The 22943-nt window shown below is 36.8% G+C and overlaps 1 protein-coding gene across 3 annotated transcripts in view; it reads right to left on the bottom strand.

Moving 5' to 3' along the window:
* LOC132101219 (A-kinase anchor protein SPHKAP) overlaps positions 1-22943 on the bottom strand; it is a 135672-nt gene that overhangs the window by 53306 nt on the left and 59423 nt on the right. Inside the window, exon 1 of one of the 3 annotated variants that reach the window (XM_059505980.1) lies at positions 6637-6875. The exons of the other annotated variants lie outside the window; for them this stretch is intronic. The gene's annotated coding sequence lies outside the window, so the exon portion shown is untranslated. Of the gene's footprint in view, positions 1-6636; positions 6876-22943 lie in introns of those variants that run through there. 3 annotated transcript variants of the gene reach the window in all.

Genomic DNA, 22943 nt, shown 5'->3' with positions numbered 1-22943 from the left:
TATGTTCTGTATTCCAAATATGAAAACAAGCGTATGTGCACTAATAACTGCGCTTTGTATCTGCTGATTGCTGATCGAGATTTACATGCTTGGCCGACTGACCCTCATTCATTTCATTCACGAACGAGATGTATCAGTTCATTCAACTCTTTCACCTACGAGAAGATCGTATTCGTTCACTACATTCAACAAGTCACATGCTCCGTCACATCTTGAGTAACTCTTTTTGACAGGATGAAACAGTTCACAGAGCTGTTCACGAGCTGCGCATGCGCTGCTAATAGCGCCGCACTCGCACGCTGCTGTGGGAGGAACTTCATTGAACGAGAAATTAGTCTTTTACTGTCTATGGTCAGTGGATTACGTAAACGAGAACGATTCGTTCACCTAAAAGATTTGTTCACGAACGAACCATCATAGTGCAATTACCTATAGCCTATATTGGTAAGGTTACGATACGAAGGTCTAAGTAGCAACGTAACTTCCATGATGTCCCCAATGCGCGGGGCGGGTCGGGGCGGGTCAAGAAATTTTACTTTATTTGCGGGGCGGGCTGGGGCGGGCTGGGGCGGGCCAAATAATTTCATAAAAGCGGGACCCGCGGGTTGTAAAAAACCCCGACCCGCGCATCACTAGTTTTAATCCTGTTAATACCATCAATGAACAGTGGTGTAGCCAGGGGAGGGGCCATGGGGGCACTGGCCCCTCCTGAAAACTGATTGGCCCCCCAGTGTGCCCCCACCCTTCTACTTGTCTGTCACTTACAAATAGAGGTCTTTACAGTGCACCCGAGACCCGGTCGACCCAGGACCCGTACGGGTTCGGGTCTATATTTTAAATGATCAGGCCGGGTCCGGGTCGGGTCCGAATCTATTACTTCGGGTCCCAGGTCTGTTTAACATTGTGTGTAATACCCATGCGATCGGAGTCATCGGACTCGGAGAACACCCGGCCGTCATCACACACTGCTTGTGTTTCTTGTAACTTGCAACTTGTAAAATTAGGAAAAGAAAAGTGTGAGCCAAAAAAAGAAAGAAAAAAAGCGATCTCTCTCTCTATCCGTTAGAAGCAGAGTGCGCAGACTCAGAGTTAATGCAAGGGCACGCACGGTAATAATGATTGCAGACTTGACACACTCATATTTAATATATTTCAAATCAGCAACAAGATCTGAGGCGAATTCCAGAAGCAATCGCACGAAGTTGATAGACGCGTTCAACTTGAAGCACCGCTGCACACACAGAAGGATCACTGTATGACATTAAAGTCCCGCGAGAGCGATAAGAGAGCACACATATCCAATGCATTCGAATCGCTCTCGCGGTACTTTGATATCATACAGGCGATCATTCTGTGCAGCGCCGCTTCAAGTCGAACGGGCTTAATATAACTGCTCTCCCTCTCTCATAACTGCATATAAAATATTGATACGAGCCGTGACTGTTTCCTACACGTAACTTAAAGGTTATTTTTCAGCGATAGGAAACCGGGACGTTTGGTCACCCTGTGTGTGTGTGTTCTTGTATATGGTTTATGAATATCTGAAATAGGTATTACAATGTAAACATGGTTTGTGAGGACAATTCCTGTGCCCTCGTAAACCAAATGGCTTTAAGAAATACTATACGGTGTTTAATAGAAATTTTAAACATGCATTTTCCGTGATGGATAGAGGTAGTGTATGGGGATATACAGTATAGAATACCGTTATGTCTATGGAGAGTCCCTGTAAACTACATATACGTGTGTGAGAGAGAGAGCGAGAGAGAGAGAGAGAGAGAGAGAGAACTAAAAAGGCATTGGAACACGTTGCTAGAAACATCATACAGCGCTTGCTGTTCATGTCAGACATCAGCGAGTTTATCCTCCTGGTCAATAGTCCACAATTGCCGTGGCGCTGCCGTCTTCGCCTTTCTTCTTCTGTGGTTTTCCTAGTTCGTGATTGGTCAACTTCAAATAAATCAACAAATCGGCTCGTTCAACCGCACACATGTCACGAATTCAAACCGATAGCTCACAAACTTTTTAGACATGCTTAAAAATGATCGGGAGGTCGGGAAGTGCTCGTAAGCCACTCTGCTCGGCTCGTAATTCATCGCAAATGATACGAGCCGCGAGCATACGCGATTTCCACACGATTGAAAAAAATCGCATGCGAACTTGTACGACAGCAAAAATCGCACTGTGTACGCCCGCCTTTACATTTTCTACCATTTTTTTAATAATATAAATGAACCGTTTAATCTTAAAGTTTTAGTGGTCAGATTCAGACTCGATGCAGAGCAGAGAGCACAGAGATGATAGCAAATAAATAAGGTCAACGACCATGGCATTGCACGAGAGATCGTTATTATAGTTCAAAAGGGCAAACAGTCGAAGTTATTATGCGAGTTAACTCGAGTCAGAATGTACATGTGCGCAGTCGTTACCGTGACATCAAGCGGACTTTTGAAGCTGAAATAATGAGTGGATTAAGCTTGGACTTGAAATAACGAGAGGAATAACATGGATAACTTTCTTGTCGGAGGATATTAATGCATCACAGACAGTCAGGTACAAGGAAGAGAAACTACGGCTCCTTAAATTATGTTTAAATGTTGTATTTTTCGCAACAGGTTTATTGACTTGTAATAGCAATTTAAGGTGGAATATGTGACAATCGGGTCCAGTCGGGTCTTTGTCTTCCCGGCGGGTATGGGTCCAGCTTTCAAATAATAGAGGGGTCCGAGTCGGGTCCAGGTAGGCGTTTCTCGGATCTACATGGGTCCCGGTCCAGCTTTTGAAATAATAGACGGGTCCGGGTCGGTTCGATGTAGTACATTACGGGTCTCTTTCGGGTTCGGGTTCGAATTTTTGGACCCGTGAAGACCTCTACTCACAAATTCAAATCATAATCTTTCAGTTTAGTAAATAACTCATGATTGCGTCGCGATGCTTCTCAACGAGGACCAAGAATAGCGAGCTGCTGTTTTCCAATGAAAAAAAGCACACGGTAAGTTGATCTATTTTATATATCTTATGTTTTTCGAATTAGCGAGTTGTTGCAGTGCAAGAAGTGTTTGGTACTAACGTTAACGTCTTTCGGTGTTAGACAGACCAGGTTCGATGACGATGTTATCTCCTATAGCAGACCAAGATGCTAATCATTATATTTACTATGCTCCTGATGCTGAATGTAAAAGGGGTTTACTGCAATACGATTTACTTATTTTTCGGCCGAACGCGCCGATATAGGCAATAACGCAATTTAAAGCAATGGTTTAAAAAAAGCATAATTGCAATTCTAATAAAGTCATTGAATCATGCAGTCGATTAGCGACTTTTTTTCACTTTTTGAGATTTGGGGCTGTTTGTCTTCAATAACATGTCTTCCTTCAGACTTGTGGTGAAAAAAAAGACCAAAATACACATATAGGTCTTTATTTTACTACCCCTTTAGTCTATTTGCGTCTGTAGATTTCTCATAAATTCAGTTGGCGTTCTAAATCACCATGGTACTCCGCGATTGCTGTCTGCACCCTGGAAAGCTCTCTCTCTAGCTCTCTCTCCCGTACAATGTTCTCGGATCCAAATATGGTCATTTCCTTTTCATCAGCAACCAATTGTGAAAGTACAATGGGGCATTTAACACTAAAAGTGAATCTCATTGGCTGATGCCAATTTCCGACAACGTGATTCGTTCAGACGCATCACGTGACGTTCTCTGACATTTCCACAGTGTTTTTGACTGTTTTTCTGTTTAGTTGAAGGCCATACATGCTGAGTTATAGGTTTTGATGTGTTTTAGTTGGTTTGTATTGTTGATTGCTAAGGATTTGACAAGATATTGTGTCTGTAAATAGTTGTTTCCTCTAAAAAAAGAATTAGCTTTTACATTACAAATCTTTAAATGCCGTTTTCTCAAAATGAGTTTTTTGTCATTCTTCAGTACAAACATCTTAGCCTATGTAGCAGCTATGTGCACCAAACTCTCCAGTTATACACTTATATTCTGTATTCTGAATATATCTCCAGAGGGATTTGTTAATAAATCATTACTGGCCTGATTAATGAAACATTTTAATAAAAATAAGAAATTATGCCGAAAATATATAAATATGTTGAAATCCCTCTGAACATCTTTTTTCATCTTGTGTGTAATCAAAATGAAAAAAATAATTTAGCACCTGGCTTTATGATATGTTCATCATATGTCCGCAAATATCATACATAAATATTTAATGCATGATTAAATAGCAAAATAAATAACTAATACTAAAATAACACTGGACTAATTAAGCTATTCTAAACTGTTTCTATAGGACCCACATATTTTACATGTTAAACTAAAGCTACCTTTTTGAACAAGTAGCTGTCTAACAAAGTATGGATATATGATATTTTTAAATCAATATGCTAAAGATTAATTAGCCTTGACATAAGTAGATTTTGTTTATTCATCAATGCAAATTTACTGCAACTGCTGCTATGCAAATTGAATGGGATGTGGATAATAAACAAAAACAATTTATTATATTAAATTTATATTAGTTATATTAATTCATTAATTGTGTATTTATTTCTATGAATTATTAATGTTATTCTGCATTTATATAAATAAGGCTATTATATATATATATATATATATATATATATATATATATATATATATATATATATATATATATATATATATATATATAAGGCTATTATAAATAAATTATATTATTATTATTATTTGTGAGTTGTACACTGTTCATACATTGGATTCTTTTATTTATTACAGTTTTTTTTTTTTACTTTTGTAAAGTGAAAAGTTAATACAAATTGTATTTGATTGTTTTGATTTAGAGCAGTGAATAACTACTATTAAAATATAATAGGGTATCACTGTTTATTACTGATTTTAAAGGTTACTGAACTCTTGAAATGATTTGGATATACAGTTCAAACAACACAAGATTGGCCCCTCTGTATTAATCGTGGCCCCTCTTGTGCCCCCCAGTTGAAAAAATCCTAGAATCGCCCCTGCCAATGAACTCAATTTTCAATGAGAGCTGGTGACTTCAGTGGCATGGCAAACAGTGACCTTTGGTGATGGAAACATGACACAGCTGAGAAAAGTGTAACTTTATGCAAAAGATACGAACATCTGGAGTTTATGTGGTTTCATTTTACTGTGAAATTGCTTAAAAATTGTTGTTTTTTCACCATAACTAATCGACACTAGGAAAAACATAATTAAAACAATAATAAATTAATTTATATAGTCTATCAGTTGAAGTAATGTCACTCCTTCATTTCTGCTATAGACTCTAACCCCTTGATTTTGATAAGCATCTCTTAAATGAACAATGAATGTAATTGCCCAAATTTCAGCAACCATAAAAAACGAGCTTCCAAGAAATGTCAACAAACCTGAACATCCAAAAATGATTGACAGGCAGAAAACCTTTCTGATTGGCTAAACAAGGGCGGGCCGACTCTTTTATTCTGTTTACAGTCAGATACCAGAACAACTGTCACAGAGACGGGACGATAATGTCACAACATATATTTTAGTTATATCTGTCGGTCTGAATTAACACTTACATGCATGCATAACATTAAAATGCTTACAGCACCGGTTTCAAGTCCGTCAGTTCGGTCATTTTAAATCTAAAGAAATGTAAACGATGGGACGTAGCCTACCTGTACACAAAAGCAATATATTACAGTTAAGCTGTTAATTAACGTTTCCGAGATTTGTCCAGAATTGTGACAGAACGTGCCTCGCGATCCGTGACCCCAGGCACCTGTTCCGTCAAACCGAGAAACGTTTCATCTGTAATTGGACATGGTTAATGAAGTTTAAGATTGTAATGACACCTCGCTTTAAATAATTCATCCCGCTGTCACGGTAAGTTTTAAGATGACCCTGCTGACCGCTGAGGTCAGAGACTGAGGTGAAAGGAGAACCGCTGCTTTCCTCGCTGCCCACAGCTCAAAATCAGCCGAGCACAGATATTTGTCTTACCTGCTAATTCAGCAATATTCATCTATATTTGAGTAACCGGTGGATCATTCTACCAAAGGAAAAAGACAATAACTAATAATAAAAAAGAAGCGAGTCCTCAAAGCCAGCGCGCGAACAGATGCACAATAAATGAGCGTGCATTGCGCGGCGTCACGACCCACCTGGAATAAATGGGTTATCTACAAAAAACACCTTATCTTGAGCTATTTTCTCCACACAGTCGCTGAGAGACACGAGCATTACTTCTGCTACATTGCCTTATGCGTTTATGGAAACAATTCGTAGCTGAAAAAACAGACGGCGCTCAATGAATAAAAAAAAAACAGTCTGTAAGTAAACATTCTAATGCAAGCAAATCAAACTAAGTCAAATACACATTCACTGTACACATTCATACACATTCATCGTGCTGCTTGTGCACTTTTTCACGTCTTGCACATGCCCCATGGAGCACGGGCACACAAAAATATTGTTTACTGATTTAAGTCTTTTTCGTGTCGCTTAAAAACAAGTGAATTTGATTTTAATACAGAAAATCGTTAAACTATGTTGCTAAGAAACACTGAAATCGGATCTAAGATTCGGCTTATATTATTAAGCACGGAGATTTATGATGGAAAGGTTGAAATACGCACACTTACCCCAAAATTTTCAGAAGGCACTGGGTTTCTGCCACTCCTCCAAGAAAAAAACCGATCACTAAATAACCTTATGTTCCTATATTATCCTGCGTGCCAAGAAGCCCAGCGCTGTGGCGCGTGCAGGGTGCCCCTGTCCCGAGCGCGAGCCGCGAGCGCGAGCGCATCACAGTCTGTCAGAGCAGCGGAGGAATTTCCAGCGAGAGCTGCACTGACTGTAGTGAATGCCAGATAAGGCTATGCACCGGTCAGACATTATCACAACAGCGGGGGAACTCTACGTCACTGCGGTTTCGTTTGATGAACAGAACGCATAGCGACAGCTCATGAAATGTAGTGTGTTCTACGGAATATGGAACATCATGTGCAGATATAGAAAAACTGCACTGAAAAATTTTCATTCATCCAAAAAAAAAAAAAAACCTCTACTGGGTCATGATTAACATCTGTATTTTTTTTTACTTGAGTAAATAATAATAATAAATAACTTACCATAAATTGGATGAATGATTTTTTTTTCAGTGTGTCTGAACAAGATATAAAATATGTTTAAGTAGGCTAATTAACGTATTTTTAACTGCTGTCCAAATCTTAAGTGAAAATATTAGGTTTAAGCAATTTTGGCCAAATATACAGTAGGCTATATGTCAAAAACTGAACCCTATTTTACTTTTACATGCAAATACATTTTTGAAAGGCAGCCTACAATATTGAACAAACGTAAAGTAAGATTTTTTTAAGTAAGATTTTTTTTTTTTTTTTGCAAAAAGTCTCATATGCTGTATTAATTTGTTGCAAAATATAGTAAAATAAAAAATATTCTGAAATATTTTTGACTTTTAAAATAGCTGCTTTTCTATTTGAATATATTTTAAAATGTAATTTATTCCTGTGAATTTAACACAAGTTATTATAATATGCCCATTTGCTGCTTAATTATCACTGGTGCTCAATAATTATTAAAGGTTCTTTTTTTTTTTTAATCAATTTAGAAACAGTTTTGTTGCTTAATTTTTTTCTGGAGACCATGTACTTTTTTCATGATTATTTGATGAATAGTAACTGTTTTAAACTTTGAGAATAAGAAGAAATGGTTCTTGAGCAGCAAACCAGTACTGTACTCTCAAGTATATTTTCACATGCTGCAATGCAAAAAAAAATCTTCTTTCCACCCCCAATTCCCAAATCAAGATTAATGGACTAATTCATCCAAAAATGACAATTTGCTGAAAATGTACTCACCCTCAGGCCATTTAAGATGTACTTAAGTTTGTTTCTTCATCAGAACAGATTTGTAGAAATGTAGCATTGCATCATTTGCTCACCAATGGATGCTCTGCAGTGAATGGGTGCCATCAGAATGAGAGTCCAAACAGCAGATAAAAACATCACAAGTAAACCACACCACTCCAGTCCATTGGTAATCGGCTTCTAAAGTGTGTTTGTTAAACACGAGTCCATCAAGATTTTTTAAATTTCAAACCAGCTAAAATACAAGTCCTCTATTCATAATATTCTTCAGTAGAAAAAGTCATCTGATCTAAATCAGGAGTGAAATATGCATTATGTAAACATTATTGTGGACTTAGTTTAAATGCCTTATAAAATAGATTTGCATCTTACAAACGCAGCTTTTCACTTCACAAAACATTATTTACGTATATACTTGTGGATTATTGTGATTTTTTTTCCCAGCTGTTTGGACTCATTCTGGCTGCACCCATACACTGCAGAGGATCCATTAATGAGCAAAGTGATGTAACGCTAAATCTTGCTTTCTGTTGCCACGAAGAAGCAACTCATCTACATCTCGAATAGCTAGAGGGTGAGTAAATATTCACAAAATGTTTTATTTTTGGGTGAGCTATTCCTTTAAGGCACTCAGCAATAAAAGCTGCCCGAAAATGTGCCACTTTAGGGACTTGCTCTTATGACATTTTAAAGTTTTATTCTATAATATAAATTATGCAGAAGGCATACAAGCAGCAGATGCTTTATCATTAAACATTATTCTGAACACATCTGGTTTGATTTACTGCTTCTTTAATGACTGATTCGAGTGTTATTGGCCAAACACTAATACAGCTCTGACATGACTCTGATGTCTCTCTCTCATCCGTCTGTTTAACATGCATTGTCTAGACCTGTCCCTGCTGGCCAGAGAGAGCTGGCCTGAGGGTACCAACATGGACACACACTCTGGCTCATCCTGTTTTTATATTCCTTATTAGTTTCTTTCTTACTAAGTAGTAATTTCAGAAGCTATGCTCCAATATGATACTCAGCACTATTTCAGTCTGAGACAGACCTATGTCAGATCGGATATCAGAAAGACAGAGCTGATCCAAGTCCAATACTCTACACATTCACAGCTCTTCACTGCTGCAGTCACTTCACATCACTATGCACTCACAACTTTCCATTATGAAGCGACATTCACCCGTGACTCAAAAAAGTGATGTTGCATTAAAGCACATCATCATACGCATAAGAGATTTTGTGTTCCTCTGCACAGGAACCTTTCTGTTTTTCACAGTTACATGATGGTAATGTCTGGCCTATGCATTTTTTTTCTGTCATACTGTTAAAGAATTTGTTTAATAGAAACACTTTTTTGTGTAAAAATGATCACAAATGATTATTATTAATCATAATATATATTTTTTTAGATTTGTAGATTGTAATTTTAAATAATTTTAAAATATAGTAGCTTTCAATTATAAAATATTTTGCCGGATGTGACAGAAAGAGTTCTACGTTCACATTCATTTTATTTTTATTAAATTATTTCTTAGGTTAGGGTTACTGTTCATTTGAATGTTGTATGTAATGCATCCATGCTAAATATTTGATTTAATGCGTTCTTTTTAACGATAGTGTATCAGTAGTCCACGTTAATATTAAAGGGGTCAAAAACAAATGTTTCTTTGTGAACTCTCCATGTTCTCCTAATGCTGGAAACCTTCTTCTGTCTGTATCAAAGCAGACCTTTTTTTACTACATTTGTCCTATCTATCTATCTAGCAGTCTGCAGTTAGTACGTTAATGAGGTATCGATATCATAAACTGATAAAAAAAAACATGACTGTGTCAGATTGACAGATACTCAAGGATGCAGTATTGGTATCTGTACTGGACATGACAAAGTAGTATCAAGACTTTTGCCACGATGTGGTGTATATGATAAAGTGAGGAGCAAAATAACACAGACAGCAATAGAATACTAAACAGCTTCAGCCTGAAAACCTCAGAAATTCAGGCAAGACTGAGATGAGGAGCACTTGAGCCTTTGCCCAAAACGAAAGACTGTGAAAGAGCCTGCTTTGATGAAATAAGAAGAGAGAGAGAGAGAGAGAGAGAGAGAGTGCTATGGGAATCAACCGAGAGTATCCACTGACTGTAGACACAGACAGATGAAAAGAAACATGTGTACGGTAGAGGCCATGTAAGGAAAACGATGGAGGAGGAAGACATGAGGAAGACGGGATGTGACACCGGCCGAGATATTTATGGGGTATAGGTGACATGACCCACAGGGCCCAGGGGCTCTTGAGAAAGTTCAGGGCGTGTGACGTATACGCAGATGAGTGCTCTCTCATGACCAGGGGCTGAATGTAGAGTTATGCAAATCTCATGCAAATTTCATGTGTCACTTTAATGATATGCTAATTCCCGGTGTTATCTAAATGCCGTAAAGACAGGAGTCTGTCATCTAATTAGGAGGGATGTCTATGAGTCAGGGCAAGGTGTGTTTACAGATGCAGGAGATGCTATCGTGTGTGTGTGTGTATTACGATACAGCTGTGCTGGAGAACGAAATTAAATTGACAGTTATTTCCACCTAATCCCACAGTCAGATAAGCGCGGCCTTTTATCACATCATCAAAGACAGTGAGTGCCCTTTGTCAAGAGTATACATCCAGCACACACCTCTCTCCAATAGAGTACGAGCACAAACAGCAGAGTTATTGGACGAGGCACACAGGGTTTGGCCCACGTGGGTGTAATTAGTGTTAATGGGATAGTTGATCAGTATAATAACTGAGACTCTGGCTGCTGTTATTCTAATCGTGGGGATTTATAAGTGTGTCTGTGTCCTCTTCACATCAGCTACCTCTCATAATTCACATGGTTATGACCTGCATCGCTGATTGTGATAATCACATGCCGCTGCTTTCTTTTAAATGCAAACACGATTGTGGGAGTCGCTCTTGTGAGATTGCACTGTAGAAAAGGTTTTTTGAAGTTGCCAATAAAACAAAGCTTAAATATTTGAGTATGGTAGTTTGCAAGTTGTAAATAATAAAAATCATTATTAAAGTGTTTCAGAAGAAAATACCACACTGTAAAAAGTTGTAAATAAAATAAAGATTACTTGAGTATACTTTACAAGAAGATACTGTAAAACAAAGATTATAATAAGTTTTACAAGAAAATTATATTTCAGTATTTCTACTTCAAAATTTCACATTTAAGTCATAGTTTTTTGCCATTTCTTTGTAATTATTTGCAAATTGTATCAAATTTTCTACACCAATCTTTTGTTTGTGTGTTTGTATTTTTAGTCTTTCTGCTTCAAAATTTCACATTTAATGAAATACCTAACTTGCTATTTCTTTGTGATTATTTGTATAATTTACAATTTCTAAGAGAATACATTCTGCTGTGCCAAGATCTTCTCTCTCCGAGCATCAGTTACCCGTCATGACTGTCTGGCACGATGAGTTTTACATCTGTCATCTGACTGATCTTTATTCACTGTCCGTTTTCTATGATTATGATCTCCTCTCCACTTCCAACCTTTTCCTATCACTCATTATCACTTGACATTTCTCTCACAAGTCCAACATCCTCCACTGTCTGTCACTATCTCTGTGTCTCTCAGTACAGATGAAGTCCTATTGTCTTAAAGAATAGATAACATTCTGTCCTCATGGTGCCACAAACCCGTGTGACCTTCCTTCCTGGACAAAAGCAGATATTATGCAGAATGTTCATGGCCACTGACTTCCATAATAGGAATATATATATATATATATATATATATATATATATATATATATATATATATATATATATATATATATATATATAAATTCCTATTATGGAAGTCAGTGGCCATCAGTAATGTCTACAAGCAACTGTTTGGTTATCAACATTTTTCAAAATATCATTGTTTTTTTTGGGTGAATAATTCCTTTAAGACTTTTTAAGGTCTTTACAGAGCCATGCAAAATCAAGTTTCAGTAAATATTGTATCTTGCTTACTTTTATTAAACTGGCATTCAACTGCAAAACTGGGGCACTTTCAAGTTTAAAATTCTAGAGACATGTTTATTTCAGTATACAGTATACATGCGTATTGAAATTGGTTATATTTCAATACATATGGATTAAAGTTAAAATTAAAGTTAAATCCATTTTGCTGATACAATAATAATTTGTTTAATGAAAATACATTTTCCTTTCTGACGTGGGCAGCCCAGAGAGAAATCACAAGAGTTAACATTAAATTAAATGCCATATATTGTTTATTATGTAACCAAAATACCAGTAACATCCAGAAAAAAATTGTTTTAAAACATTATGCAGGACTTTAAAAAAATTCTTAAAATATTATTTTGAAATGTCTGTGCTTTACTTCTTCCAAATGCTCAATCAAAAAAAAAAAAACACTCTTAACCATCTATAACATATTATAATATAAACACCATTAGGTAAATACTGTCATAATTTAGGAAATGTATTGTATTAATTAAATGCAAACCATGTGGATTTTTTGTGATTTATTTCAATAAGTCAGTCTTTTGATTTTTTTTTATTTACTACTGCAGGTTGTGCTTCCTGTTTTTCTATCTCCAGATTTAAGACCTCTTAAAATCATACTTTAAGTTATTTAAGACTTTTTACAACATTAAATTTGATTCAGTTGAATTTAAGACATTTTAAAGGCTTGCAGCAAAAAATTAAAGAATAGAATTGAATAGAATAAAAAAGAAATGAAAAACTAAAAAAATGACAAAAGACACTTTAACAAAACAAACATTTTCTGAAGCTATCAAATATAATGTATTTACATTCAGATATGGCATGTCAAGATGTGATGTGCCAGGTCTGCACAGGCTAGAAATGAACACATTTCTATTTTTATTCTTTCAGGAATTCATGATAGTACAACCTGTGTAGTGCTTAAAAAAATAATAAAAATAAATAAATAAAAATAAAACACCTTTCATGCCCTTTATATATCTGTATTATTTCTCTGTGTTATTTTCTATATCTCTTAATGTTTGTGTACACATTTGTCTATTTTGAGTGTGTGTCTGTGTAGTGATCAAAGGGATTACTCAGATTTGTAATCAGTCCAATGGATGCTTCAGACAACTTAATTATGTTCCTTAATTAACATGCAGACCAAATGGAATACCAGGTGTTTGGTTTCCTCAATTCAATTAACGCTCCTTAATGCCAGTCGACCTGCATGGCAGGGCAATACATGCAACAATTATGGATCAGGATTAGAACTGAGACATAGCTGAGTGGCATATCAGAGGACATTATCATATACAAAAGAGGCATAATGTACTGCTAATAATGGCACACAGACGGCCACGATCATTCCTGGAATATGGAAGTGGTTCTAATGATCTGTGGAAATGGGACTGAAATGCACATCATTAGAGCAGGACTAAAAACAAAGTCATGAGGCCGACACAACAGCGGGAACAATGTTAGTGACATATGTCTTATGTTTTCAAAGGAAATCGTACACATCAAATGTTATGTTAAACAGGATGCATTTCTCATAAACAACTTATGTTCATTTATATTCTGAAAATCTGTTCCTTTATCACTCCTTATTATTCAACATCGCTGTTGCCTTTTGGCTATTCATTCCTTAGCAGAACAGTAAAGAAGATTTTTTTAGCTGAAACCGTGGTCCTTAGTGATTCATAAAATCGAAGTCAGCATAAAATAAAATTATAAATAAAATACCATCACTACTAGAGTAAAAAAAGAAAAAAAACATATCAAGGAACGCAAAATTAATACCCAAACCTCCTGAGGATATATTGAGGTCTTACGAAGCGAAACAATCTGTCTGTGCAAGAAATTGAAGATTATTTACAACATATCTGTAATACAGAGCCACAGGCAAACAGGGAAATCTGATAATGGTAATTCACACCCAATAATGGTGTGAAATATGGATTTTAATATAGTCAATAAACTAAGCTAGCTCACCTTTTTACATAAAGAGAAACCATAAAAAAAACATAAATTTGGTCCCTTCGTTCAAGTGCTGAATATGAATAAGTGCTAATATTAATTCAGCGGAAGATCAGACAAGCCTGTATTTTGGCTCATTTCCAGTCGGAGTGACTGTCAGGCGTCTGCAAGTAGGTTTTGATTGAGCGACTTGTAGATCTCGGTTGCTCAAGCTGCGAACCGTTTCAGATGGTTCAGTCCGAAATGTTTTCGTGAACTAGTGGATCCAACTCTGAACTGGTTCTAAAAAATGATTCATTTGCTAACTGGACATGACTCTAGGCAGTTTGCCTGGGGCTCTTGGTTATATAATAATGTTGCAAATGATGTTCAATTCCTGGCAAAGATGATCGTTTCACTTCATAAGACCTCAGTGTTTCATCAGGAGCTATGGGTATAAATGTTGTATGGCTAGTAGCCACTGACTTGCATTTTATGAATCACCAGGGACCACAGTTTCAACTGAAAATCAATGATTGTCAATACATTTTTCACTTTAGCTGTTTTTCATGTGTATACTGCTATAGTGAATTGTACTGTAATTCCTCAACTAAACGCTTTACTAGCTGGCATGAAAAGGTCATGAGATGCCAGCTCCTGTGGTCCTGCAGGCTAGCGGGAGGATGTACTACACTGGCACAGACTGCACACTCACACCTATAGCAGTGTTGCACAGAAAGCCAGAGAGACTGCATAACATTAAAACATTAAAATTCACCCTGTCTGCTCTCTAAATGTATATATTTGATCTTAATGTGAACAGTTCATCCATGCTCTTATTATTTATCCTCTTGTTCAATATTCTCGAGGTCTGAATCTGGCTCAAATTGATTTGGCAATATTGATGCCATCTAACTCTATACCAGAGCAGATGGAACTTGCTGCTTTGTCAAGGGGCAGGGCAGTGCTGAAACACCGACTAAGCTTTTCGCCAATCACAACGCACAGGGACAGCTAACCAATCACAACACATTTTATTTTTCGGAAGGTGGACCTTCATCAAACCCGGAACTAATCGAGCCATTTATGCCAGGCTGGGGAGAAAGGTATTGTAATAATGTAAACTATGTGAAAAATAGTCAGTTTTTCGAACCACCAAGCATGAGAGCATGTTGTAGTACACCCCCCAAACAAAAAATACTTTGTAAAAGAGCATAATATGACCCTTTTATCATCTTGTGAAGTGAAAAGCTGTGTGTTTGGGACTTTTTTAAACTTCAAATCGTTGCCACCGGCTAAAATACTACTCCTATAGACGGTTTCATCGGGCGCACGCGCCTGGACCCAAGTTAACTTCCGGTCTGTGTTGTGTATATCGGTCTGGCTGCGGTGCCTTCTACAAACGCAGTTAAAGTCAAGGTGATGAGTAGACTGAAGTTGGGCTCAGGTGGTTGTGCTGCGGGATGTGTTTCCCATACATTTATTTATTTTTGGAGACTCGCCACAATTCTAAAACTGATCGATTTTCAAAAAGGCTTTGTTGAATAAACATTAGTAACGTTACGTACTGCATGTTTAATAATAATAATTCCTTACATTTATATGTTTAAATAATTTGTTTTTATATCGCTGTATTTCTGAAGGAAGACTTGCATGTTATATGCCTGATAAAGCAGCGTGTGAGCGTACCAGCTCTGCTTTGTTTACAACTGTTACTGGAGAAACCTCTATTTCTCGCGCTTTATGTCTATGCTTTAAAACATCTCCCGCTGGCAAAGAATGAATTTGCATTTTCATTAAGTCCGTCTGATCCACGCAGCAAACATATTTTGTTTGTTATCAAAAAATATCTACTCTAGAGGGACTTGGCTGTTGTTATTGATTCTATTTGGAAGTCTACCGGAAGTTAAGTTAGGTCCACAAAAGCGCGCATGCGCAGTAATGTTTGTTTATGTTGTTGCCGTTGAAACCGTCTATATGCATAGCATTGCTTTCTCCAGTGAAAAAAATGGACTCATCTGTTTGAGGAAGGAAGAATGCAAAGATCAAAAACTGTTTACAGGCGAAAACAGTTCTAAACAAATATGGATTTTGATGTGAGAGGACAACAGAGGATGAACTTTTTCACTTGAGGAAGCTTATTATGGATTACAGACTCATATTATGACTAAAAGTGATAGTTTGATGTTAAAATGTCTTAATGATGAATTTGTTTCTTATAAACATGCAGCTTTTGGCTTCACAAGATGTTAATTGATGGACTGGAGGCATGTGGATTATTGTAATGTATTTATCAGCCGTTTGGACTCTCATTCTGATGGCACCCATTCACTGGAGAGCATCCTTTGGACCATGAAGAAACTACCTTTTTATTCTTAAAATGTGTTAAAAATGTATGTGTTTTTCTGGCTGTTATTTTCTGATTTATGCAGTGATAAAATCACCTCTGTAAAAACCTTCAATTTAGTATGTCGATAAAATTAAACAAGTGTTTTGAACCAGCCTTTATCCAATGCTCTGATTTCTGTTCTGGAAATGTGCATATTTGCATATGTCTCGTTTGCATATTTAATAAACATAACATTTTAGAAAACAAATGTTTGCTATTTTTAAATGTAATCAGCCCACTGGGACGTATGATGATATCCATCACGACACATGCAGTGTCTTGCCTTAACTTTTTGAGCCATAACTTTTTATCAAAATGTCATGATTTGATCTCCCGCTGAAACGACAGACTTGACTTCTCTCTGGGGATGAGTGCCGGACTACTCCAATCATTTTATACAAATTGCACATTGCTGTTCTCACACAGTGGGTTTGCTGTTGGATCAAGTGTAGTTTGCACTGCTTCCATGCTTCAATAACAGTCCCTCTCTGACGCAAGTTAATAAGAGAAATCAATGGAGTGTCCTTTATGGACATCGCAGAGCTCAAGCAACTATGTATGTATTTTAATGCATCTCATATAGTGTGCTAATGACTCTTACAGAGGCAATAACGACTCTCATAAGAACCATTCCAATGCAAAGCCTGCATTACACTATGACAGGTTCACAAAACAATCTGCGCTGAAATGTGCAGCACAAACCGTTAAGGTTGGGCTGAAATGATTGGGGACCTTGTTAAAATTAAACTTCAGGCTCTCTTTCCTAATGTTGGGATGCTCTAGAAGGATATGCAGTGTGGCTGGTGCAAAACACAGCCAGGAAAAGCACCTTCTAGTGTTTAGGAAGAACAGTATCTCCTGCCTTATTCGCTCGCAGTGTGTTTATCATAGATCAACACTGATTTTAATATGATTTCTCATCACCTATCCAAGGACCAATTCACAAAATGAATGTCGACTCCACTGTGAAATCCACCTGCTACAGTATATAACATTCACCAAATATTGTGCATCTTGACAGATACATAAAATCAATCATACACACATACACTCGCAATTACACACATAAATTAGCAAATGCTGCCGCCATTCCAAGCATGAAAGAAAAGAATTTTCTATTTCAAGCGTGAGAACATGCAAAATGTTAAATATCTGAAATATGTAAATCCATAATTGTTACACATGCAAATTATATATTTGTTTTACAATATCTTTCTTTTTATCTTTTTATGAAAGAAATTAATACTTTTATTCAGCAAGCATGTGTAAAGACTTGCAGTGTATTGTTAGAAAAGATTTGCAGTGTATTGTTAGAAGTTTCTACTTTATACCTTTTTATTTATCAACGAATCCTTAAAAATTATTACGCAGCAAAAACTATTTTCAATATTGACAATAAATCAGCATGTAACATTGTGATTATGTGACACTGAAGACAGGAATAATGAAAATTTAGTTTTGCATCACAGAAATAAATTATATTTTAAAGTACTGTATATTAAAATAGAATACCATTATTTTAAAGTGTAATAACATTTAAAAATATGAATTTATTTTTGTCAAATAAATGCAGCCTTGATGAGAATAAGAAATCATACTGATCCCAGACTTTTAAACGAGACTGTATATATTATTTACATCATATGCATTCCCATTTTAAAATTCCCAATCGTTTTATCAACACATCTCTGCACTAATTACAGAAGCAATAATGACTCTCATAAATAGTAAAAAAAGAAGTGAAGAAACTCTTAATGAAGACTGTTATTGCTTAACTTTAGAAGGAGAGAGAGAGAGAGAGAGAGAGAGAGAGAGAGAGAGAGAGAGATGGTACAAAAAGGGTCAAGATGAGATCATGTTTGACCACGGTAATATGACACTCTGTTATGCCAAAGTTGCCATCACACAAACTTGTCTGCGGGTGTCTGTATCAAAGTTAATCAATTCTTATCAATAATAAAACAGGCTCCAGACCTGAGCCGATATTTATTGGGAGGTGTCAATTAACTGTGCGCCTGTAGAAAACTAATACTCAACTGGATCTGTCAATTTCTTTTAGGCCTCATTAGCAAACAGAAATGAATTATGTATGATAGCCTTTTAAATCAATTATAAATTAAACCCTGCAATGGAAACAGCAGGTTACAGGAATCAAAAGGAGCAGACAGAAGAAGAGCGGGGAAAGTGAGAGATTTAGTTTCTGTCATGGCACAAATGGCCTCCATAGGAACTGCACTGAAAAACATTCTGCCACCTTCATACTTTTATGGTGTTTTAATGGTTTCTTTTTAGCTACCGATAGAACCGGAGACACATCAGGGGTCCCTCGTTGGCCCGATCCTGAGGCCTCATTTATCAACAGTGCGTACGCACAGATGTGTGTGTAAGAACAGTTTCACGCAGTGTGGGATCTACCAATCTGTACTTAAACATAGGAATGTGTGTAAACATAAGCACAACTCTGAGCATGCTTACGCAGAGAATCTAGTGGTAGAATGGCGATACTACAAAAATAAAGTGCCACTGCATGTTCCTGTGTCCTTTAATTGCAAATACTCAATTTATAAATTCATAGTTCAAGCAATACATTTGCATAATTGGTAACAGACACACAACAAAAAAAGGCTTATCTTTCTTAGTATTTTGTCTTGTTTCTAGTCAAAATATCTAAAAATTATTCAATCAAGATGTATTTACTATATATATATACAGGTGTTTCTCAATGAATTAGAATGTCATGAAAAAGTACATTTATTTCAGTAATTCAACTAAAATTGTGAAACTCGTCTATTAAATAAATTCAATGCACACAGACTGAAGTAGTTTAAGTCTTTGGTTCTTTTCATTGTGATGATTTAGGCTCACATTTAACAAAAACCCACCAAATCACAATATCTACAAATTATAATACTTCATAAGACCAATAAAAAAAAACATTTTTGTGAATTGTTGGCCTTCTGGAAAGTATGTTCATTTACTGTATATGTACTCAATACTTGGTAGGGGCTCCTTTTTCTTCAATCGCTGCCTCAATTTAGCGTGGCATGGAGGTGATCAGTTTGTGGCACTGCTGAGGTGGTCTGGAAGCCCAGGTTTCTTTTACAGTGGCCTTCAGCTCATCTGCATTTTTAGTCTCTTGTTTCTCATCTTCCTCTTGACAATAGACCATAGATTCTCTCTGGGGTTCATGTCTGGTGAGTTTGCTGGCCAGTCAAGCACACAAACACAATGGTCATTTAACCAACTTTTGGTGCTTTTGGCAGTGTGTGCAGGTGCCAAATCCTGCTGTAAAATGAAATCAGCATCTTCAGAAAGCTGGATGATAGGAGATCACTGGACTTCAAGCAATTTGAGCTATTAGCTTCTCCACCCTTCCTCCAGACTCTAGGACCTTGGTTTCCGAATGAAATCCAAAACTTGCTCTCATCTGAAAAGAAGACTTTGGACCACTGGTCAACAGTCCAGTTCTTCTTCTCCTTAGCCCAGGTAAGATGCCTCTGACGTTGTCTGTGGTTCAGGAGTGGCTTAACAAGAGGAAAACGACAACTGTAGCCAAATTCCTTGACATGTCTGTGTGTGGTGGCTCTGGATGCCTTGATCCCAGCCTCAGTCCATTCCTTGTGTAGTTCACTCAAATTCACTCAAAATCTTTTTTTCTCCACACTTTTCCCTTCCACTCAACTTTCTATTAACATGCTTGGATACAGCACTCTGTGAACAGCCAGCTTCTTTGGCAATGAATGTTTGTGGCTAATCCTCCTTGTGAAGGGTGTCAAATATTGTCTTCTGGACAACTGTCAGATCAGCAGTCTTCCCCATGATGGTGTAGCCTAGTGAACCAAACTGAGAGACCATTTTGACGGCTCAGGAAACCTTTGCAGGTGTTCTAAATTGATTAGTTGATTGGCATGTCACCATATTCTAACTTGTTGAGATGTGAGCCAAATCATCACAATTAATAGAACCAAAGACTTAAACTACTTCAGTCTGTGTGCATTGAAATTATTTATTACCTGAGTTTCACAATTTGAGTTGAATTGCTGAAATAGATGAACTTTTTCACGACATTCCTATTTATTGAGAAGCACCTGTATATGTATATATATTATTTTTTAATTTATTATAATTTTTTTGTCTTGTTTTTGGGGAAAAAACCTAAATGAAGTTAATTTAGCTTAAAACTAGATAATTTTTCTTACCCCACCGGCAGATAAGTTTGCTTATTTTAAGCAAAATGCACTTCATTTTGGTTAGGGAGGTGTTGTCACATTATATGGTTTATTGGAGGCGTTTCTGAAAGCAAATGACCATGAACGTGAACGATCATGGTGTTTAAGAGCATGTGGGATTTATCAGTAATGATTACTGGTGTGCGTAAGGACCATGTACGCACGTTTGAACAATATGGATTTTTTTTGTACTTACACACATTCTAAATTTCATTCGTAGGACAAAATATAGAACCATTTCTATGCATTGTTGATAAATGAGGGCCCTGGGCTTTAGGGGCCACTATCATTTATTAAAACTGACTGCAGGGGAAACACTTTACCCGGTGATCCAGCAGCATGAAATGACCCAGAACACAACTCAACATGAGCAAAAAAATAAGCCAATAAACCAATCAGAAAGAAGCAAGAGATTAAATCAGCCGGAACCTCTTCTTCATAAGCTCTTTTTCATCTCTTCTTGTTGTTGTTTATATGTGTTGGAGTTTACCATTGTGTGTTTTTGTGTGAAACTGCTTATACAATGCCTATGTGTTCATTTTGCATGGTTTACAGTTAGAGTCCCAGCTCTATGTCTCTCTCTTTCTTTACGTGCCAGAGCCTGACTGCAAGGAAAGCATGCGTGCATTACTGTTGCGGATTAAAATTCAAATTGTGTTTCATTAGTTTATCTCGCCGACCAGAGAGAGAACAAGAAACAGAGAGTGAGAGAAAGTGAGGGAGGAGAGGAAGAACCAGCACTGTGAACAGGAACAACAAGCATGGAGTAGACAAAAACACAGAAGGTGTCTTCAGGTTTAATGTGCATCCATGTCAGAAGTTGCAACGGTAACTTGGATGCACTTTGTCCTCCGTTCTGGGCGACTTTCAAGCATGAAATGAAATCAGTTCTGCTGTTCGGACTGATACCTCCCACTTTCTCTCTCGCTTTCTCTCTCTAGAAGTCGTATGAAACCTATATTTTATGTAAAAGTCTCCTGTACTGTAGCCTACATAGTAAAGCAAGATGCTTGCAATGTCAAAGAATGGGTTCAGCTCCCAGACAATGCAATACATGGATGTATAATATCCCACTGATGCTTATTTTTTTAAATGTATTGCTATTTGCAATAACTGCCTTTGTCATGAGCGATTTGGTTCAACTGCAGAATTTATGGCTTGCAAACTGCAAGCTAAAAAACAAAGAACAGGCTGAACTGGTTATATACTGTACTAATATATGTGCTGGATAATTACACACTAATGACGCTGATAACCTGATTCATAAAGTGATTTTGTTTGGTAACAGATGTCTATGAATCTGGAAGAATTTTATGACATTTTATATTTTGTCAGTTTAGAAATTAAATGTGGTGAGTGGCACTGAAATATTAATGCTCTACTGCATTTGAGAATAATGTACGACCTTCACTAAACCTACACTAAACCTAATCAATAGCGAACGTGACATAAAAACACACTTGCTGAAGTAATACTGCCATTTTAGTTCCTTTTACAAGTCTTTTAACTCTTATAGTGTAACCTGTGTTTGAAGGGATTTGTGCCATACAGTGCAGTACCAGGTATGCTACCGAGCAAGTTTACTTCATCTGAAAAGCTAAACATATGGACCTGTTTGTGATGCAAATGGAAAAATGTATTTGTTTACAAAAGATGCACATTGAGGTCAAAACATTGTATTAGGAATGGCTCCAAGCTATGTCCATAATCTGCCCCTGTAGTCCTAATTCGTGTGAAAAGTTAAAGTATTTTTATTTTTAAGTGTCACTAGTGTTGATTTCAACTGGAAACTGCAGTGTTTTTTATTTACATTTTCTGGTCTTTTGAACAAAAATGTAGGTAATGCCTTTTTTTTCTTTTTTTTACAATGAGCTATATTGTGATTATAGTATTAAGTTTAGGCAAGAATTTTACAAAGGCTGCATTACCTACAACAGCTGAAAGCAATTTTTTGGCAACTGACTAACATTTTACTTGGCCATCTTTGGTAACATCTTTGAAAAAGGAAAGTTGGAGGAGTAATTTATTACATATTGATGAAAGATTACAAAGGCCGGATTTTTTTTTTTCTTTTGCTTAACTTTAATGATCTCTCAGAGCATCTTTATCCTCTCAAGACTCAGGAATCAGGCCAGCAGACCACTCAAAGTATTAATCGACAGCTAGTACAAGCTAACACAACGACCTCTGTAGGATCTACCAGACATCAGACAGCCTCCTGCCAAAGCTCTTGTTGGGGCAACATGAGCAAGAGTCGACGTTTCTTTGTGTTTGCTTGTATGTGTGTGCATTTGTATGTGTGGGAGTGTTCGCAAACCTAAACCCCAGCTTATATCATTACCAGTCATGCTGCTCCAATATAACCCCACTATGGAGACATAAAAGACCTCAATCAATTCAGGTCTAGACGCTACTGGCCAATCAATAAACACATAACATCACAAATAAAATGGAAAACACAAAGAATAGCTTCAAGCCTACAT

This window comes from Carassius carassius, chromosome 23 (genome assembly GCF_963082965.1).
Source record: "Carassius carassius chromosome 23, fCarCar2.1, whole genome shotgun sequence".
Lineage (NCBI taxonomy): Eukaryota > Metazoa > Chordata > Actinopteri > Cypriniformes > Cyprinidae > Carassius > Carassius carassius.
The sequence above is the reverse complement of the archived record's forward strand: the minus strand, read 5'-3'. Positions and strand labels throughout refer to the sequence as shown.